This window comes from Taurulus bubalis (genome assembly GCF_910589615.1).
Source record: "Taurulus bubalis genome assembly, chromosome: 2".
NCBI lineage: Eukaryota > Metazoa > Chordata > Actinopteri > Perciformes > Cottidae > Taurulus > Taurulus bubalis.
The window spans coordinates 13,036,435-13,056,596 of record NC_136590.1 but is presented as its reverse complement, the minus strand read 5'-3'; the positions used below and the strand labels follow the sequence as shown (position 1 = coordinate 13,056,596).

Genomic DNA, 20,162 nt, shown 5'->3' with positions numbered 1-20,162 from the left:
TTCATGTTAACCAGATCCTGTCATGAAACAAATAGTCATTATCAATTTCAATGAACTGTTACGACATTTTGGGAAACACAAATGTTAACTTTCAGGAAGAAAGATTGATTCTTTGTTCTAAGGGTTGATTTGCATCAATCTTCTTATTTAACTGTAATAGGAGTTTCATAAAATGTCAGTCTAAACTGCAAGATTCATCTTAACTGTTTAAAAAAAAAAAGCTGCAGTTAATCAAACCACAAAAAAATAAATCAACGTGTGTGTGTGTGTGTGTGTGTGTTTGTGTGTGTGTGTGTGTGTGTGTGTGTAGGTAGGTAGGTATGTGGATGTAACACTTTCCCAGACAGTTTATCTGTTTCATGTTTAATGTTTCACCCTGGACTTTTCACAAGTTGAAAGCAGTTGAAAGCAGTTGAAATGTAATCATATGTGTCATGATACAAATGGCACTGACCCAGCAAACTGTATAACATCTCCCATTACTGCAGTTTATAGTTAACATTCCTACAATGGCTTGTATAGGCTTGACGCCTGACATAATCCATTGTGTAACGAGTCTTATTTAGCTTTTAAGGTATCAGTTTCCAGGGTCACCTGTGAATTCAAAGCTTAGTCTAGCGGTGTCCTATGTTTAAAAAGGGATGGAGTACAAATTGCAGTATATCCTTTCATCTCAATTGTGCTTTTATTCGTTTGTGTTCCATTGTTTTTGACGACCACAGAGGTGTCAAATACCACCTTTCACAGGGTTCAAATTGATGTAAAAAAAACCCCACCTGTGTGCTGTGTCATGGAGCACGGTTCACGTAGCCAACTTGCTGAGTAAACCCTCATGTCATCATTGATGTCTAAACATTTGTATTTTGATTGCAATGTCTGTAAAAGTGACCGGTAGTCATGTTGCGTGTCTCCCCCATACTGGTTTTGTGTTGTATATGCAGTGGGCCCCCCTCCCATTGTGTGTCCCTCCTACTCCTTAGGACTGACTTGATAGATATTGGGAAACTTTTCCACCTTCTTCTCACTGATGAACTTGTTTGGAAATGGACACATATTTTAAATGTGACACTTGATTCTAACTTTTTTTTGTAGGGACTCCAGTAAGGTAGGATGTTTGTCAGACTTTTAACACATGATTTGTCAAATGGCATTCCTTGCTCCACAAAGATTTTATTCTTCAATATTGTGCATTTAGATGGGATTTTCAGGTCAGTGATTGACTCTGTAACACAGCTTTTATTAAATATAGGTGAAAGCTGAAACTGTATTCCCACTGTTCCTTGACTTAAACAAGGTAGCATACAGTGGTGCTTGCTTAACCATCACATAGGCTATAGAGATGTTTCCTTTGTCTCATAACAAGGTTACTTCATCCATTGAGGAATATACATCATGACATGGTTATAAGATCAATGCAAGATCTATGCTTGACAACCGATTTCCTTTTCCTTCTTAAGATGTATCATTCCTCCCTTCTGCTGTTTCTGAGTTTGGGGGCATTGGTAAATTGTGGTGAGTAAAAAGCAGCAATTTCCAAATAATAGAAACATTTGTAATTGGTGAAATGTATCATTTTCCGTATATCATCTCTCATTTTTGTGAGGATTATAGGGCTAGGAGCAATTTATGAGGGATCTGTTCAGCAACCTAAACTGCATCAGTATATTAAATCTTTTTTTTGTTTGAAAAACTGCAAATTAATAAAGTTGTCCACCACACCGCATGATCCAAGACGGGTCCCTTGACCTTGGTACCTTGCAGTGGTGGAAAAAGTACTCCGATACTTTACTTAGGAAAAGTACACATGTTGAAATGCTCCACGAAAGCTTAAAGGATACTTAAAGGATTTTTAAGTAGGATATTTTAAGTCTCATACTCCTGCAATAAAGGACACTGCAGTTTCTGGACCAAAGTCCTAGGGTAGCATGTTTCCGACAAATTTTTTTTGCACAGCCTGAAGTATAAATTCTTGTTAATACTTATTATTTTACCACTTTAATCAAGTAAAATTATCTTAATAAAAACACTGCTCACTGCTAGTTTACAAAAAAAGTCTTAAAAATGTGGTCCTGTAACTGCCGCCTCTATTGCAGGTAAATCATGTGCAAGTCCTATCTATTACCTCCACTCGGCTCTCTACAGGGTGACAGATGAGCCAGTTCGCTTGCAGTCAACGGTGCTAACAGTAATAATAGAAACAGATAACAAATAGTGTGTATCTGTGACACATCCTCGACCTGTAACCGCCGTATGAAGGCAGTGCAGAGGAGCTTTCATGGGCTGGCCAGGCGCACACCCGGCGAGCCCAGCTAAGGAAACAAAGAGAAGCCAGGATTACGATTACAACACACACACACACACACACACACACACACACACACACACACACACACACACACACACACACACACACACACACACACATTTAGATTGGCATGCAGAACATAAATCCATATATGAACATAAGCAGGCAAGAGATCTCTATATAGATAAGATACACCTGTTCAACCAGTGTATACAGTCACACAGAGTTCATTTGTGAATATCAGTGTGTGTAATTCTACAGCAAAGCTGGAAATATATACTAATACATTATTGTGGTGAGACCTCTCATAAACTGCTATAATATTACATACAATGTTATCAATCTTAACATATTTCTACAGGAGTTATAACATATCTCCACATCCCCGAGCGGTCTGCGGGTGAGGCAGGGGTGTAATTTTTTTTTTCTCATTTGTCATCTTGTAAGCCATAGAAAATAAATTCTCCTTGGATTTGGACTAATTGTTTTTTTGTGAAATATTGGATACTTTTACCTATATCGACAAATATTCCCCACCCTTTGTCAACCCAGTATTCGCCCTTAGGACTAAAGAATTTGTCATGGAGGTCAAGAGTGTCATGTGAAGGTATGTGTTTGTGTTCTTGCAGGTGCATAACTTCTAAACAAATTCACATACCATGGCCAAACTCTTGAACTGTTTGTAGTAGACACTGGTGGGAGCCGCCATTAGCATCAGCAGAAAGGTATCATTAAAGCATGGAGGGCGAGTGTTTGAGGTTGTGGGAGAATGCGTGCACCTGAGGATGCATGTGCATACGTGTAATTAGCCCTTGTTTATGCAAAATCATAATGTAGAAAGTTGTCAAAACTACATTTCTATTTGAAACGTTGTGGAGTGGAAGCATTAAGTACCATAAAAGATGGGTACAAGTAGGCTATCGTTTATCAATTTTACATGAGTAACCGTCACTGTTATTAGGTCCCAGGTACAATACTTCTCAGGCAGGGAAATATTTCATTACATAATGCTGAGAAAGCCACCTTTTGATGCTTTTGTATCGGCTGGCTCCTGCAGTGTTCACAGTACATGGTCTATATTTTTGTTTCAGCTGCTGGAAGTGACTGGTGCTATCATGGCTGCGGTAAGTACAGACAGATGTGACTGAACAATGTGGATTAAACCACCATCAGTCTGCAATAGCTTATGGTATTAACCACCTCTAACTTTCACAGCGCACACCCCGAACCATTGGGCAGACATCTCAGTTTCCTGTGGAGAGAAAAGGCAGTCTCCAATTGATATAGTCACTGGCAATGTTCAAGTTGACCCTCACCTGCTTAACTTTACCTTTGTCAACTTCTCCTCTCAACACGCCATCAAATCCATCAAAAACAACGGTCATACAGGTACACAAACTGAGACTGAGTACACAACATGCCTTTTTTTTTTATAGAAGGACACAAAGCCACTCACATAAAATGTGTTTAACTTCTGTTTATGCATACATAAACACTCTTCTCCATCTCTAGTGAAATGCATACTGGAGGACAATGAAGTTGAAGTGAGTGGAGGTGGACTTAATGGATCATATTCTACAATTCAGTTCCACTTTCACTGGGGCAGTTCTGAATATCATCCAGGTGCAGAGCACAAGATTGATGGTCACAGATATCCCATGGAGGTACAGTATGGGTTGGGTTGTTCACTATAGACAACATGCCTCACCTCTTTACAAACCACATTGCTTTGCCTTTGTCTTATCACTCCATGTAATCTTCCGTAGATGCACATCGTCAGTCTGAAGAAAGGCCTCTCCGTGCAGAACGCCATGCAGGATTCAGAGGGAATTGCTGCTCTTGGCTTTTTCATAAATGTATGTACAATATTTAAAATCATCATTCCAAAGAAAATTGTTGACTGCTAACCATTTAATAAAAATAGGGCCCTGAAAACGGCATTCAAATATTACAATTTTTTCAAGGTTGCATTTATGAAATTTGATGAATTTCTCTGATGGCTGCATCTGAACACGAACAACCAACTCAAATGCATGCATGATGAAAGAGTTAATTTGCACATTGTTACAAGTATAATTCATGTCCTCTCCCTAAAGGCAACCGACGATGGAGATATGTCAGGACCATGGAGCGAGCTCACATCATACCTGACAAACCTCACAGGTATGTGTTTGTCTCTCCAATGTTATTGCAGCAGATGCTAGTGATTGGTCTGATAGGGATCTACGTTTCTACCTCCTCGATTCCTTTCCTCGCCTCCACAGTTGTCATGAACAGTGTTGTATCGCTGGATTTATTGATCTTGTATATCTACTTTTAATTCAATTCACAATGAGGCATAATGTGACAAGAATGAGTGGATGTCATGCATTTTTATTACACACACTTATATGTTATAGGCTTATATGTATTGTATTGTGTGAGGCACAACACATATTTGTATGAAAAGTACTACACAAATAATTTTGTGATATCTATTCACACACAAACACACCTGTTTATATGACAAGAAAAAAAGCAAATTAGGGCAGAAGGCAAGATAATGTTATTCATATAATTTGAGACAGTTGCACGTCACACTTATAACAGTTTAATTAAATGTGGTGTACAAACAATACAACATATATAATTTAAAGGTGGAATGTGATTAAGGAATGTGATTAAGGAATGTGGCGGTAACTTAGCTCCTCAAGATGCCTTTTAGTAATTGTGATGCCCTTCAAGTTATAGCTTATAAGCAGGACACAGACCAGCAGTTTGTTAAACAGGTAACATGCTCCAGAGAGATAGCATCTCTCCTCTGGCAGTGATGACGACTATTAGTTGCAGTGCAGTGATCATGTGTTCAGACACAAGCTCCGTCAGCAAACAGGTGTTGCTTCACGTGACTGTTTAGAGCAGGGGTCAGCAACCTTTCGTATCCAAAGAGCCATTTTGACCTTTTTCCACCCAAAAGAATTTGTCTGGAGCCGCAAAAAAATTTGATATCACAGCTTCTGAAGTTTTATATATAGTCATATTATATATACAAAAAACTATAGTTTGTTGTATTTATGAAATTATAGAATAAGAATAAAGACATTTTTTTTACATTGTATTGCTATTTTACCTGTTTATAACTATCAAACAAAAAATAGTCATGGGTCGGCTACATTAAGGTTAATTAAAAAAACAACTATACAGACCTTCAGTACTATCTATATTCGTGGCTCATGTGGTAGAGTGTTTGCCCTGTAACTGCAAGGTAGCAGGTTTGATACCTGTCCTCTCCAGTGAGTTTTACATTTTAAACACATATTTTTTGCTACGTTTACACTGAGCGTCCTCATAATATTTAAACATTTATTTTTATTTTCAGTGACACAATATCACCTAAAACTCCAAGATAAGAGGACTTCCCTTTAAAAGTTTTTCCACTGGGCAAAAAAAAAGTTGTCTGTTGCTGTTTTTTTGTCAAAGCCTCAGGGACATGCAGTTTGGCGCTCTGCTCTCAACAACACATGCACATGGATCACACCCAATGCTTGAAATATGTTCTCAGATATAAGATCACGCAAGTGTTGGCATTCTGTGGTAGTCAATCTAATTGATTGAACATGTGCCGATCATGGCCTGAAGCCAGCATTTAAAGGAACACCTTTTATTTGTATTGTATGTCGCTCCTGTGCTTGGGTATCTTTGACGACACAGGCTTTCTCATGGGAAATCAGGCTCCTGGTGTTGCACTTACATTTTGTGTGCTTGTATTGTGAAGTGTGATTATTTTTGTTAGGTCGTTGAGGAAGCTGTAGGGAAGTTGAGGTAAAAGGTAGATTTGATCGTACTCCTGATTATGTTTAATGCTCATTCTTTATAACATTGTGTTAATGGCATCATTTTAATGACAGCATTTTTTTGTGTGTCTTACATCTTTTCACAAACACAGAGGTTGATATGAACAAAACCATTTCTATCAATGACCTGATTGGAAATGTAGACCTCACAAAGTTCTTTCGCTACATGGGCTCCCTGACCACCCCTGACTGCAATGAAGCCGTCGTGTGGACTGTCTTTCAACAGCCAATAAACGTTAACAAAAAGCTGGTAAGTTAACCATGTTTTGTCTCCCAATACACCTCGGCACGGAGATGAATGGATGGGCCTTTTATAGATATAATCTATTGTTTGAGTAACAACAGGGCTTATTACAATGCACAGATGCACATTAGTTGTGGAGAGATGCCAGAATGTTGGGGCTACCACATAGTCAGGTGTTTCAAGCAGTTAGGTGTTCAGTGGCTTGCTCAAGGGCACCTTGACAGTGCCCAAGAGGTGAACTGGTTCTTCAGTCCACACTCTATAATGAGGTCTGTGCTGGACTCAAACCGCCACCCTCTGGTTCCCAAGCCTAGTCCCTCCGGATAGAGCTTCTGCTGCCCCCCATTTCATAACCAGATGACCGTGTGAACCCGACAGAATATGATCAGAATCTGCAACTATTGTCTAGCTGTCTGCCTGTTACAACACTGTTTTGGTTCACTGTTACTGATAGCAGCGGTCGCAGCAAGCAGCTGTTTCCAGTGAAAAAGCCCCAAAAGCCACTGCACACTACCTGCTCAGAACCAAACCAGACAGACAAACAACACCAACTAGCTGAGGAGCATTTAGCAGCTCAAGAGAGGGAGAGATATTCCAGGTGGCCAGACACATAGCTCCACATTTATAAGGGTTGCTCTTTATCTCCTGGATGTGTAAATAGGCAACTGTTGGCTACCAAGTTGACCATCCCAACATAAGTGCAGATTTGACTGGAATACGTATTTAGTGAATACACATACAATTAGTAGTGCACATCAGTGGCGACCCCCCAGACTTAAGGCAGAAGATGGGAAGGTAGTGCAAAGGGCAATACATGCATTGTGCCCTGGAAGAAGTTATTTATGTTTTTTACTCTTTGAAAATAAATATAATATAAAATAATCCATGAAGTTGGAGCTCTTTGACCAGTGAACCTAAGCAGCACTATAAATGAGCAGTCAACCAAAGTAATTGGATTGAGTGATCTTTTAAAAGTGGGTGTGGAAGATGTCAGCTGTTCCTGGCAGTCTTGTTTTTCTGTATTCTAATCTGTCAAGAACAATTGGTTCATTGCTAGATCATGCTGTACAGCTGAATACCTCACCACTGATCGGCATCTGGCCTATGTCCCCAGGAAACATGGTGGCGGGACGTACACTGGTACATGCTGGTGTGCTCTTTTGATGATAATGTTAGGAAATAGTAGAGATAGTTGAGTCATATGCTGCATATTGCAGAGGTACAAATCATCTCTTCATCTTATCTACCTGACAGCCGATAGCCCTGGGAAGATAGACCGGTGCACATGTCTCTGCGTATGCGTCAGGTGGCTCAGCAGGTGCGTGCCTCGGTCAAAGCATATCGGTCTGTAAAAGACTTGCAACCGGTTGACAGTGAGCCAAGATAATTGTTTTTAAGTACACGGACACATGGATTTCTGCAGTGTAACTTAATAATCTTCAATGACGGAAATTTCACTAAGAAATGTCGCGTCTAAGTCAATCAACCGTATAAGTTTCACATGTTTCTCCTACGGGGAAAATTTTGAAAGTACCTCCTGATAAATTGTCTCAGGTGATGTCACTGAGTTGCCATTTCAGAAACAAGTTAAAAAAAAATGCGGAGGTGGAGTTAGATAAAAAGTGATCTTTCCAGACCTCTGTAGCTCACTTCTCCTCTCTGCTTGATCCTAGCAGTTCGAGACGACATTAGCAGTTGGCCAAAACAATTCATGACATATTCAAAGGAGGTGTTTGTTTCCTCAGTTGGCGCTCTATGCTGACACCAAAATATGTCCTTTGACTCTGCAAAAGGGAAGAGAATAACTGTTGTCACATCAATGGGGTCATCCACATCGAAGCGCCTATCGACTCCCTGTTTGTCCTTACTCATTCTGACCGACGGTCTATTTTTGCCAATAAAATGTTGTGGAAAAAACGTGTCTTTTGTTTTGTTCATAGGTTCAGCAGTTTCCCATGGAGACGGGATTCATCAATGTTTATCGACCTACACAACCTCTTAATGGTCGTGATGTGTTTGCGTCCCCTGCAACTTCTTTGCCATCCAGTGAGTTGTAAAATTACACTCATATGTGACCAGTAGTGTTTATGACTGAGTTGACATATCAACTGTAACTTCCATTCTTCAGGTCATTCATGGTGCTATGAGGACGAACCCTGTGGTATGTACAAATCTGATAACAGTTTCAAAGTGATAATGCTGTTACAGGGTTTGGTTCTCAACATTCTTTCCCTCTCTACCATCAGAGTACAAGCCGTCTTATTGGCACATTCTTCCTCACTCGAACTGTGACGGCAAGCGGCAGTCACCCATCAACATAGAGACGCGCGACACTGTGACCGACAAGCATCTTGGTGCCTTCATTTTTACGAAGTTTTACGACAAACATGCCATCAAGCACATCACTAACACAGGCCACTCAGGTTTGTTCTTTCATATTATGGGCTGTTTCTGACTCAAAGATATCCCTCTAAATGTGTTTATTCATAATCATCAGCGTATTCATAATATTCATAAGAACCCCAAAACTAATGCTTAACTGTAGGTTTTGAGGGTTGGGATTAGAGCTGCAATTATTAATCTATTAGTCAAACACAAAATAATTAAACAGCAACTATTTCAATAACCGTTTAATAATGAAATCAGTAAATCTTTTTTCCATGTAAAAGGCCAACTATTTGGCAATGGTTTCAGCATCTCAAAGCACAAGATGTGCTGCTTTTCTTATGCATTTCATTGTAAACTGAATACCTTTTGGGTTTTAGACTTGGTTGGTTCAAACAAGCAATTTGGGGAAAATCAATAATGAAGATAATTCTAGGTTACATTTTCCCCTGTGTTCTCACTCAATTCTCAGTAAAGTGTGTGCTGAATAAGGACATGGTGGAGGTCTCAGGGGGAGGTTTGGGATATGTGTACTCCGCCCTTCAGTTCCACTTCCATTGGGGCTCAGATAAGTCTGATGGCTCAGAGCACAATGTTGATTCAAAGAGATACCCAATGGAGGTAATTACAATCGTTGAACTACTGTGTTGTTACAGTGAATGCATTGTTTTCTAATACATTTAGTTTTGGCCAGTGCAATACTACATGTCATTATTGTGTCCAGATGCACATAGTGACCAAGAGGAAGGACTTAACTCTGGCAAAGGCAATAGAGACTCCTAATGGTCTGGCTGTGCTGGGATTCCTTATTGAGGTAACATTTAGTGCATTTGAGAAGTTAAATAATAATAAATAAAATAACACTTGTTTGTAATTTGTTACTTTTCCAGTATGAGCACGCTATACTAAATTAAGTATTCTCGGAAAAATGCTATTCATACCCAAACATTTGTATTTCTTTTTATGAGCATTGACAGCAAAGTATGGGCTCAGAGACGCCAAAGTACTCATACAAAGAGTTTATGAGTACTTTGTTTATATGTCTATCCGTCTGTTGAAATGTTTTTTCATCTGCCATCAACACAACATGACATTCGACATTTGGCAAACATGAGCTAAAGCAAAATCCATTCTGTAATGCAGTTATACAGCAAGAGAAGGGCTGAACATGGCTTTCATGTTTTTTTTGTCAAAGCCTCAGGGAGCCGCAACAGACGGGCTAAAGAGCCGCAGGTTGCCAACCCCTGGTTTAGAGGAAAGTATGTCTCTTTTCTCCGAATACATAATTATACACTCTGCATGAGCAGTGCGCAGAAAAATTGGACAGAGAACAAGAGGTAGAGAAGGTGGAGCTGGGAGGTGAGCACATTCCTCAGAATTAAAAGTGTGACATACAGTTTGGCGCTCTGCTCTCAACAACACACGCACATGGATCACACCCAATGCTTGAAATATGTTCTCAGATATAAGATGACGCAAGTGTTGGCATTCTGTGGTAGTCAATCTAATTGATTGAACATGTGCCGATCATGGCCTGAACCCAGCGCTTAAAGGAACACCTTTTATTTGTATTGTATGTCGCTCCTGTGCTTGGGTATCTTTGAGGACACAGGCTTTCTTATGGGAAATCAGGCTCCTGGTGTTGCACTTACATTTTGTGTGCTTGTATTGTGAAGTGTGATTATTTTTGTTAGGTCGTTGAGGAAGCTGTAGGGAAGTTGAGGTAAAAGGTAGATTTGATCGTACTCCTGATTATGTTTAATGCTCATTCTTTATAACATTGTGTTAATGGCATCATTTTTTATGAGTACTTTGCTTATATGTCTATCTGTCTGTTGAAATTTTTTTCAACATATCTTTCATCCAACAGGTGAAACCATTTACTGAGACAAGAATGTTGTAACTTACTCTCAGTCATTTCTAAGCATTTTATAAGTATACCTGCACAGGTGTGTATCTACAAAAAGTAATTAAAAAAATGTGTGAAATGATTTGTCATACATGTCAGATACAAACCTATCATATTTGAAACATATTAAAAGGGCTGCTATGCCAATGCAAATCTTCTGAATAGTCCAATGGAGAGTTTTCACAGTGCACATTAGAGTCGGAAATCATCCTTTCTTTTCTCTCCAGTCTAAATTTGACATTAAGCAAAGCTGTTTACACAACAGACTCACTTCTTTGTCCTGTTTAGAATGAGAACATAGAAGAGAAATGATCCTTTATTAATCCCCTTGGGGAAATTCTTCTCTGCATTTGACCCATTCTTGGTTAGGGGGCGGTGGGCTGCCCTGGGGAGTGCCCAGGGAGCAGCTGGGGGTTGGGTGTCTTGCTCAAGGACAGTTCAACATGTGAACTATGGGGGGACTGGGGATCGAACCGGCTACCTTGTGGTCGCAGGACGACCACTCATTCCCCCCCCCCCCCCCCCCCCTACCTACCTACAGCCGCAGTTCAGAACATCATGAGGCGATTTCTTAAAACAGCAGATTGTGTTACTCCTGTAATCAAAATGTTCCTCATCATTTACCGGGTTTCTCTTTGTAGACAAATCCCACATCTGATATGGAGGCCTGGAAAAAACTGACCAGCTATCTTTCAGCTATTCACAACATCAGTGAGTAAATACTCATTTTGTTTGCATACTTTTCAAAAATGTGCCACTACATCTTGTGTATTTTGGCTTCCATGCAGGCTCAGAAGTTAACGTCACAGATGAGATCTCCATTGATGACTTGCTTGGCGACGTTAACCGAGCTGAATACTACCGCTACAATGGCTCCTTAACCACCCCTTCATGCAATGAAGCGGTGGTATGGACAGTCTTTAAAGAGTCTGTCAAGGTGGACCAAAACCTGGTACGTCCTTCTCAACATCTCGATGCTGACGATTTATACTGTATGTGGTGTGCCACAATAAGATGTATAGATGCAGTGTTTTTATGTATATACAAACAGGGTATGTAATGAATACCATTAGTCATTGGCAAAATAGTTAGCATATTAACCTGCTGGGATGATACAAGACAACGCTTTGTTCCACGGTATCACAGGACAATTGAAAACGTCCACAATGAGCTTCGCAGTAGATGAGCTTCTTTTTTTTTTTTTAAAAGCACTTTTTTTTTTTAAACGACAGCTTCTCAGATGGTTCTGTGGAACAAACCATCCGACAGGTCAGGTTAGTTGTATGTGGGATTGATTCAAAATAAACTACAGTTCCCATGTACATCTTTAATGAAGAAACATGTCACCCAGTGCAACACTGGTTTATTGATGTTAAGCGGTGTGTGGTGTTGAGGACCCAAATGCACAGACGCAGCAGTTCAAGTTCCTAGGGCGGACTTTATTGCGACAAAAACAAAACACAATGAATAGACAAACAAATACCACCGGTAATGTCCAGCGAACAAAAGGGGATCCACCTCCCCTGCTCCAGAGTCGGGAGGGCAACTCTACCGCTCTTGTGAACAATGTTCCTGAAGCACGCCGGCCGGATACCGCTCCAGAGTCGGGAGGGCAACTCAACCGCTCCTGTAGTCAATGCTCTTGAAGCAGCAAACCAGACTGGAACTGGAACAACCCGACAAATGAGCCAGGTATGCAGTGGTCCCTAAATCACCTGCCGGTGATCAAGGCAATGCACAACAGCTGGGATGAAGGAGAGGGGCGTGGCAGTGGGCGGAAACCGGGGGTGGGGACTTACGAGCAGACAGGGAATCCAACAGTACCCCCCCCTTAACGGGAGCCTCTTGGCGAACCACCGGATCTACCAGGGTTCTGTCGATGGTAGTCTCTAATGAGCCCCGGATCAAGAATCCGAGAACGGGGCACCCAGCACCGTTCCTCTGGGCCATACCCCTCCCAGTCTACCAGGTACTGATATCCCCTACCCCGCCGGCGGACATCCAGGAGGCGGGGGCCCTCCTGGATGTCGACGGGGCCCCCCTCAATGAGACGGGGGGGTGGAGGGGGTACAGGCGGAGGATTTAAGGGACTGGAGACAACGGGTTTGAGGAGAGAGACATGAAATACTGGGTGAATTCTCATGGAACGAGGCAGCTGAAGTTTTACCGACACCGGGTTGACGATGGAGATGATGGGATGAGGACCGACATATCTGGGGGAGAGCTTCCTACACTCGGTGCGGAGGGGGATGTCCTTGGCCGAAAGCCACACCAATTGACCAACACGGTAGTCCGGGGCTGGAACACGCCGTCGATTCGCCGATCTCCTGTTCTGCTCTGCTGTGCGAAGTAGAGCGGCCCGAGTCTCTCTCCACACGCGCCTACAACGATGGGCATTGCTTTGGACCGAAGGTACGGCAACCTCAACCTCCTGGCTGGGGAACAGGGGAGGCTGAAAACCCAAAGAGGCCTCAAATGGGGACAAGCCCGGTGGCAGTAGATGTGTGGGAATTGTGGGCATACTCGATCCACGGGAGGTGACGGCTCCATGACGAGGGATTGGTGACGGTCACACACCTGAGGATGGCCTTGAGCTCCTGGTTCATCCTCTCAGTCTGGCCATTAGTCTGTGGGTGGAATCCTGAGGAGAGGCTGGCCGTGGCGCCGAGGGTGTGACAGAAGGCCTTCCACAACTGGGACGAAAACTGAGGACCGCGGTCCGAAACTATGTCCGCCGGGATGCCATGAAGCCTCACCACATGTAGGATTAGCAGATCGGCGGTTGCGCGGGCCGATGGAAGCTTGGGCAGGGGAATTAAGTGAGCAGCCTTTGAAAACCGGTCCACAACCGTCAGAATGACGGTGTTGGTGTCAGATGGAGGGAAACCAGTAACGAAATCCACCCCGATATGGGACCACGGGCGTTGGGGCACAGGAAGTGGTCTGAGTAACCCCACGGAAGGTCGATGCGAAGCCTTGTTGCGGGCGCACGTAGTGCAGGCCAGCACGTATGCACGCGTATCCTCCTCGAGAGACAGCCACCAAAAGATGCGGCGGAGCTAGTTTATGGTTCGGCGGATGCCCAGGTGGCCCGAGAGACGGGACTCGTGGGCCCACCGCAGGACTTGGGAACGGGCGGCCTCAGGAACAAACAGGCGGTTCGGGGGACCTCCTCCGGGGTCAGGCTGGGTGTGCTGGGCCTCACGTACCACCCTCTCAATCTCCCAGGTGACTGCACCCAGCACGCACGAGGCGGGCAGGATGGTGTCGAGAGTAGAACCTCCCTCCTCCGGAGCAAACTGACGGGAGAGTGCGTCCGGCTTGGTGTTCTTGTGCCCTGGCCGGAAGGTGATGGTGAAGTTGAAGCGTGTGAAGAACAAAGCCCAGCGGGCCTGGCGGGAATTGAGGCGTCTCGCCGAATGGATATATTCCAAATTGTGGTGGTCGGTCCATACAATGAAGGGAAGCACCGATCCCTCCAGCCAGTGCCTCCACTCCTCCAAGGCTAACTTGACCGCCAACAGTTCGCGGTTGCCAACGTCATAATTCCTCTCCGCCGGGAACAATCTGCGGGAGAAGAAGGCACAAGGATGGAGCTTGGAGTCGGAAGCGGACCGCTGGGAAAGTACCGCTCCGACTCCGGTGTCCGAGGCGTCCACCTCGACGACAAACTGGCGGGTCTCGTCTGGGTGGACCAGAATCGGGGACGAACGAGACGAACCGATCCTTGAGGGCACGAAAGGCCCCGTCGGCCTCTGGGGTCCATGAAAAACGGACCTTGGAAGAGGTGAGTCGTGTCAGTGGTTCTGCCGTTCGGCTGTAGTTCCGGATGAACCGACGATAGAAATTGGCGAACCCCAGAAACTGCTGAAGCTTCTTTCTTGAAGTGGGCACCGGCCACTCCGTTACTGCCTTAACCTTCTCGGGGTCCTTTCTCCCCTGACCCTCCTCGATAAAGACCCCCAGAAACTGTACAGATGTAACGTGAAACTCACACTTCTCAGCCTTCACGAAGAGCTGATTCTCCAACAGCCGTTGCAAAACCAGGCGAACTTGGTTGGTGTGCTCCTGGGGATTCGGGGAGAAGATGAGAATATCGTCAATATACACAAACACAAAGCGGTTCAAGAAGTTGCGGAGGACATCGTTCACCAGGGCCTGAAAGACGGCAGGGGCATTAGTTAGTCCAAACGGCATCACCAAATATTCAAAGTGTCCCAGGGGTGTGTTAATGGCCGTCTTCCATTCGTCCCCCTCGCGAATTCGGACCAGGTGGTAAGCGTTGCGGAGATCCAGCTTGGTGAATATCTTGGCTCCCGCTAGGGATTCGAAAACAGAGGACATCAACGGCAACGGATACTTATTCTTAATAGTGATTTGATTCAAACCTCTGTAGTCGATGCAGGGACGGAGGCTCTTGTCCTTCTTCGAGACGAAGAAGAAACCCGCTCCCACAGGTGATGAAGAGGGGCGTATGATTCCAGCGGCGACCGAGTCCGTGATGTACCTCTCCATAGACTCACGTTCTGGCCGGGAGAGATTATATAACCGGCTCGAGGGAAGTGGAGCGCCCGGGAGCAGGTCAATGGCACAATCGTATGGACGATGAGGGGGAAGTGAAAGAGCCCGCTCCTTGCTGAACGCCTCTCCCAAATCCACATACTCCTGAGACACTGCGACGAGGCCAGGACCGGTGTCAGGCCTGCTGGGAGGAATAACCTGACGGGGCAGCGCAGACCTGAGGCAGCGAGAATGACAGGCAGAACTCCAACCGGTGATCCTACCTCCAGCCCAATCAATCTGAGGATTATGCTCCCTGAGCCAGGGAAGTCCCAGAACCAAGGGTGTCTGGGGGGACGGAAACGCATAGAACCGGGTACTCTGGCTGTGATTGCCAGACACGTGCAGGGAAATTGGCTGAGTCCAGTGTGTTATCTCCGCCAGTGAACTACCATCCAGCGCTTACCAGCAGAGTGCGCTCTAGCGCCTCCACAGGAATCCCTTGGCTCCTAATAAAGTCAGTGTCCAAAAAGTTCTGTTCAGCCCCGGAATCAATGAGGGCTGACAGGTGCACAGGGCCCGATGACAGCCTCAGGGTGGCAGGAAATAATGACCGAGACTCAGAATGGGGGATTCTCCTTGACCCACTCGCCAGCACCCCCACTCCTACTGACGAGCTCTCTCTTTTGGCCGAGCGGAGCACACGGCCCTGCGGTGTCCCGACTCCCCGCAGTACAGACAGCTTCCTGTGCGGAGGCGTCTCTCTCTCTCCTGCGGAGAGAGGTGAATCCGCCCCAGCTGCATCGGCTCCGGTTCCAACGGGGGAGGGACCGAGGAAGGAGAGCGGGCGCGCTCCTGGCCGTACCGTCCGACCGGGCTCGGAGGCTAAGAGCCGGGAGCGGAAGAAAACTGGCGCACCGGATTGGAAGACCGGTAGTTCCTCTCTCGACGGCGTTCCCGAATACGGCTGTCCATCCTGACTGTGAGAGCGATGAGCTCCTCTAAGGAATCCGGTTCGTCCCAGACGTCCAGTTCATCTCTCAGAAGCTCCGACAGACTGCAGCGGTATATCCCCTTCAGCGCCTCATTCCCCCAACCCGACTCCGCCGCCAGAATCTGGAAATCCACGGAGTATTCTGCTGCGTTGGTGGACCCCTGGCGGAGACCGAGCAGGCGCTGTACAACGTCCCGGGTGTACACCGGGTGGTCGAATACGCTCTCGAAAGCCTCCTTCAGCGCTCGTAGGAGACCCGAGCAGGGCGTCTGTGGAGCCATGCCTCAGCCCAGACCAGCGCCTTACCACGTAACAAACCCACCGTATATGCCACCTTCGCATTGTCCGAGGCGTATGTGCGGGGCTGCTGGGTGAAAACAAACCGACACTGGAGCATGAACCCTTGGTACTCCCCAGACGCTCCACCATAAGGCACAGGAGAGGGAACAAAGGACTCACGGGTGCAGGCAGAATCCTCGTCCTCCGGGACCGGCTCCGTGGCGGCGGGGCGGCGCAACGAGAGGTTGTGCAACATGCCTTCGATCTCCTCCATCTGGGATCCGATGGTACTCTGGGAGTTCAGTAAGTCCTGCAACACCTGCTGGTGTTGGCCGAGGAGAGCGCCCTGCGAGGCAACCGCTCCCTGTAGCTGATCTGCAGAAAGCGATGCTGCTGCGGCGGCTGGGTCCGTCATCATTGGTCGGGTTCTTCTGTTAAGCGGTGTGTGGTGTTGAGGACCCAAATGCACAGACGCAGCAGTTCAAGTTCCTAGGGCGGACTTTATTGCGACAAAAACAAAACACAACGAATAGACACAAACAAATACCACCGGTAATGTGCAGCGAACAAAAGGGGATCCACCTCCCCTGCTCCAGAGTCGGGAGGGCAACTCTACCGCTCTTGTGAACAATGTTCCTGAAGCACGCCGGCCGGATACCGCTCCAGAGTCGGGAGGGCAACTCAACCGCTCCTGTAGTCAATGCTCTTGAAGCAGCAAACCAGACTGGAACTGGAACAACCCGACAAATGAGCCAGGTATGCAGTGGTCCCTAAATCACCTGCCGGTGATCAAGGCAATGCACAACAGCTGGGATGAAGGAGAGGGGCGTGGCAGTGGGCGGAAACCGGGGGTGGGGACTTACGAGCAGACAGGGAATCCAACAATTGATGTGTTTAGAGCTCCATCAGACTTTGACCACGGAGGCAAAAGGCATTGTTTGTATTGACTGTTAAATCTCTTGTTGTGAAAAAAAAGGAAAATCTCAAACATATTGTTGAATAAAGTAAAGAAACAGTGATCATAGCATAATGTTAACTTTTGAAAACAGATTATTATTTTATGGAAAGAGAGAGTTTAATTGCAAATTGTGTAAAACTAAAAAAGACTAAATGAGGACATCTGTGTCTGTCTCCTTAAAAATGACAAATATTTAATCATCACATTTAAGTGCTTTTGATTAAGGTCCCCCCAGGATCCCAATACATTGGTATTTAAAATGGAGAAGTCACTAAGTAAAACAGAAAACAATGATATAACGTCATTATGAATACATTGATTGACAAAGTCATGGAACATTTTAATGATAGAATAAATATAATCTATGACAAACCCCAGTTGGTAGGGTGAGGGTTAAACAATGCAGTTCAACAGAAACACTTCAGGATTAGGTGATCTTATAATTAGAAATTGGAACTTGTGTCAAACCTCTGGCTCCACAGTACATTTGAGTCATTCTCAGACTGTAAAGATATGCACTAATCACTACACAACAGTAATTACCACACCCTCTTTTTGAACATTTCTCACAAACTAAAATTTAATTCACTGGCGTTACTCTCTTGATGACTTTGAACCTGCTGCCGTTGACCTACTTTGCTACTTTGCAACAAGACGTTTTAAAAAAAAGATGATAACACAATTTAAATAATATACACAATGGCACAAAGAAATGTAAAGACATTTCCAAATATGTGTGGCAATTGACTTTTGACTTTAGACAAAAATATTTTGCAGAGGTTCCCAATGAATGACAAACTACAAAATATATACGCACATAATCAAAGGATCGATGCTTTTGTCAGCACCCGAAGGTCAAATCAACATTCTAAAGTCATCACTGTGATGGGTGTTTTATCTTCTGTCCGTCCTGTCAAGATGCATTGTATGCTGCATGACTGCTTTTCCCATCATTACAGGTTATACTGCTGGAATAGTGCAGGCATGTTATTTTCAATGAAAGAGTGGCCTTTTACATGAAGTCAAAAGTATACTCGGTCCCAAATGAGACTATAACTTTTTATTTTGTTTTCCACCAGATAAGGATGTTCCCGACTCATGCAGGATATCACAACGTGTATCGGCCGACACAATCACTTCATAACAGGAAAATCTACACCACATCAGCATCCAGAGCCCCTGTTCCCATTATACTGCTGCTACTGCTGGCATGTCTCTGCTCCTTTTCACACAACTTGCACTTGAGAGATGATTAGCTAACTGGAATTGCTGTGAAGAAGTGCATTGTACTAATTATCGGTCTTGCACTGTTTATTATCGTCCCAATATTTGTGAGAAAATTACTTGGAAAGTGATGTTTCATTCGTGATGTACATTTGACATACAATTTTATTTTGCAATTATATAATCACATAATCAAGATCACATCTCTAGATTTGTTTTAAAGTGAGGTAGGAATACTTGATACAATTGTATCCTGATTGGCTTTGCTCCATCATAACAGGCAGGATCATTTAAACCTTCAAATATATCATGGTAAATCAAGACTATTGTCTATTATACTAAACCAATAATTACAGTTGTTGACCACTGCACAGCCGATGCAAAATGAAGAAAACAAATACTGTGTTCTTATGCTTTTATGAGTGGGTAAATAAATAATTGATACCCTTTGAGTGTGAAATGTTTCCTCAAATTATTTCTCTTCATACGCAGCAGGATGTGACTCTAATTTGGATGTGACCCAAATGCTTCCAGGGATCTTTGACCTTTTATTTCTAACTGAGTGAAATGACCCGGAAGTACCTAAGTGGCCACCATGATAAGTGCCGGTCGAATTGTCCAAACACAAAGGAAAGGAGCTTTAATGCTTCCTAACTTAGCTCCTTTAGCATAGGAACATCTGGACCTTCCTTTACGAAAGGAAAGGAGATAATGCCGACCCACAATTCCTTGCGGCGGCAACATTTAAAGTGACGTATCATTCGGCCGTTCACGAGAACAGACGATCATGACCGAGACACGCAGATGATGTAAATAACCGTTGCTATAACTTGGAAATACTTTCAATAATCTGTTAAACCGACTGGCAAACTACAAATGTAACGTTGCTGAAAAGTGATGAAACTGACATATTTGATATTCTCTCTGGTGTTGAACTGCAGCTTCAGTCCTCCTTTTATTTTATTTGACTTCAGTTACAGAAGCTTTAATGAAAGAGTTAAACTGGACGAGCTCTTCAGTCTGAGTCATGTTTCTGATTATCATCTTTTTAATCAACTGTTTTGTCACATTACAATAAAACATTTCAAGTGAACACGAGTTGTGTGGTGTTTCATAAACTGTTGTCTGCATATTTTTATGATCAGATTATAATCTGCATGTAAATAAACCATAACAACAAAAAGGCATATGAGACGCACATATATGACACACATTGTTTGTGGGATAACGTATTTAATTCAGCATGTTTGAAACTGAGTAAAGAGACAGTTTAGTAGCTTTGTGCTCTCTCACTTTCATATTCCTTCGTTCATTTCTATTCCAACCTCGTTAATAAAGTAAAACCATGAACCAGGTTTTTTATGTCGGTATGACACAACACTGTAAGAAGACGGACGAAGTATCTAAACTGCGCTTTTTGTAGTCCATCTTCAGAACATTGTAGTTTTACCGCTGGCTGCAGACTGACGTCACTAACATGCGCCTGCCGTCGCGTCATATCTACGTAGCTTAGGGAAAGTGGAGTCGGATT

The 20,162-nt window shown here is 44.1% G+C and overlaps 1 pseudogene across 1 annotated transcript; it reads left to right on the top strand.

Moving 5' to 3' along the window:
• The first annotated feature begins 1,457 nt into the window (after positions 1–1,457).
• On the top strand, positions 1,458–19,677 carry LOC306753801 (annotated as a pseudogene). The gene is made up of 14 exons (XR_013771260.1): positions 1,458–1,512; positions 3,397–3,429; positions 3,521–3,694; positions 3,818–3,969; positions 4,072–4,161; positions 4,402–4,474; positions 6,231–6,388; positions 8,323–8,428; positions 8,629–8,805; positions 9,240–9,388; positions 9,492–9,581; positions 11,318–11,387; positions 11,465–11,628; positions 18,487–19,677. The product of XR_013771260.1 is annotated as an uncharacterized misc_RNA (transcript).
• The last annotated feature ends 485 nt before the right edge of the window (positions 19,678–20,162 follow it).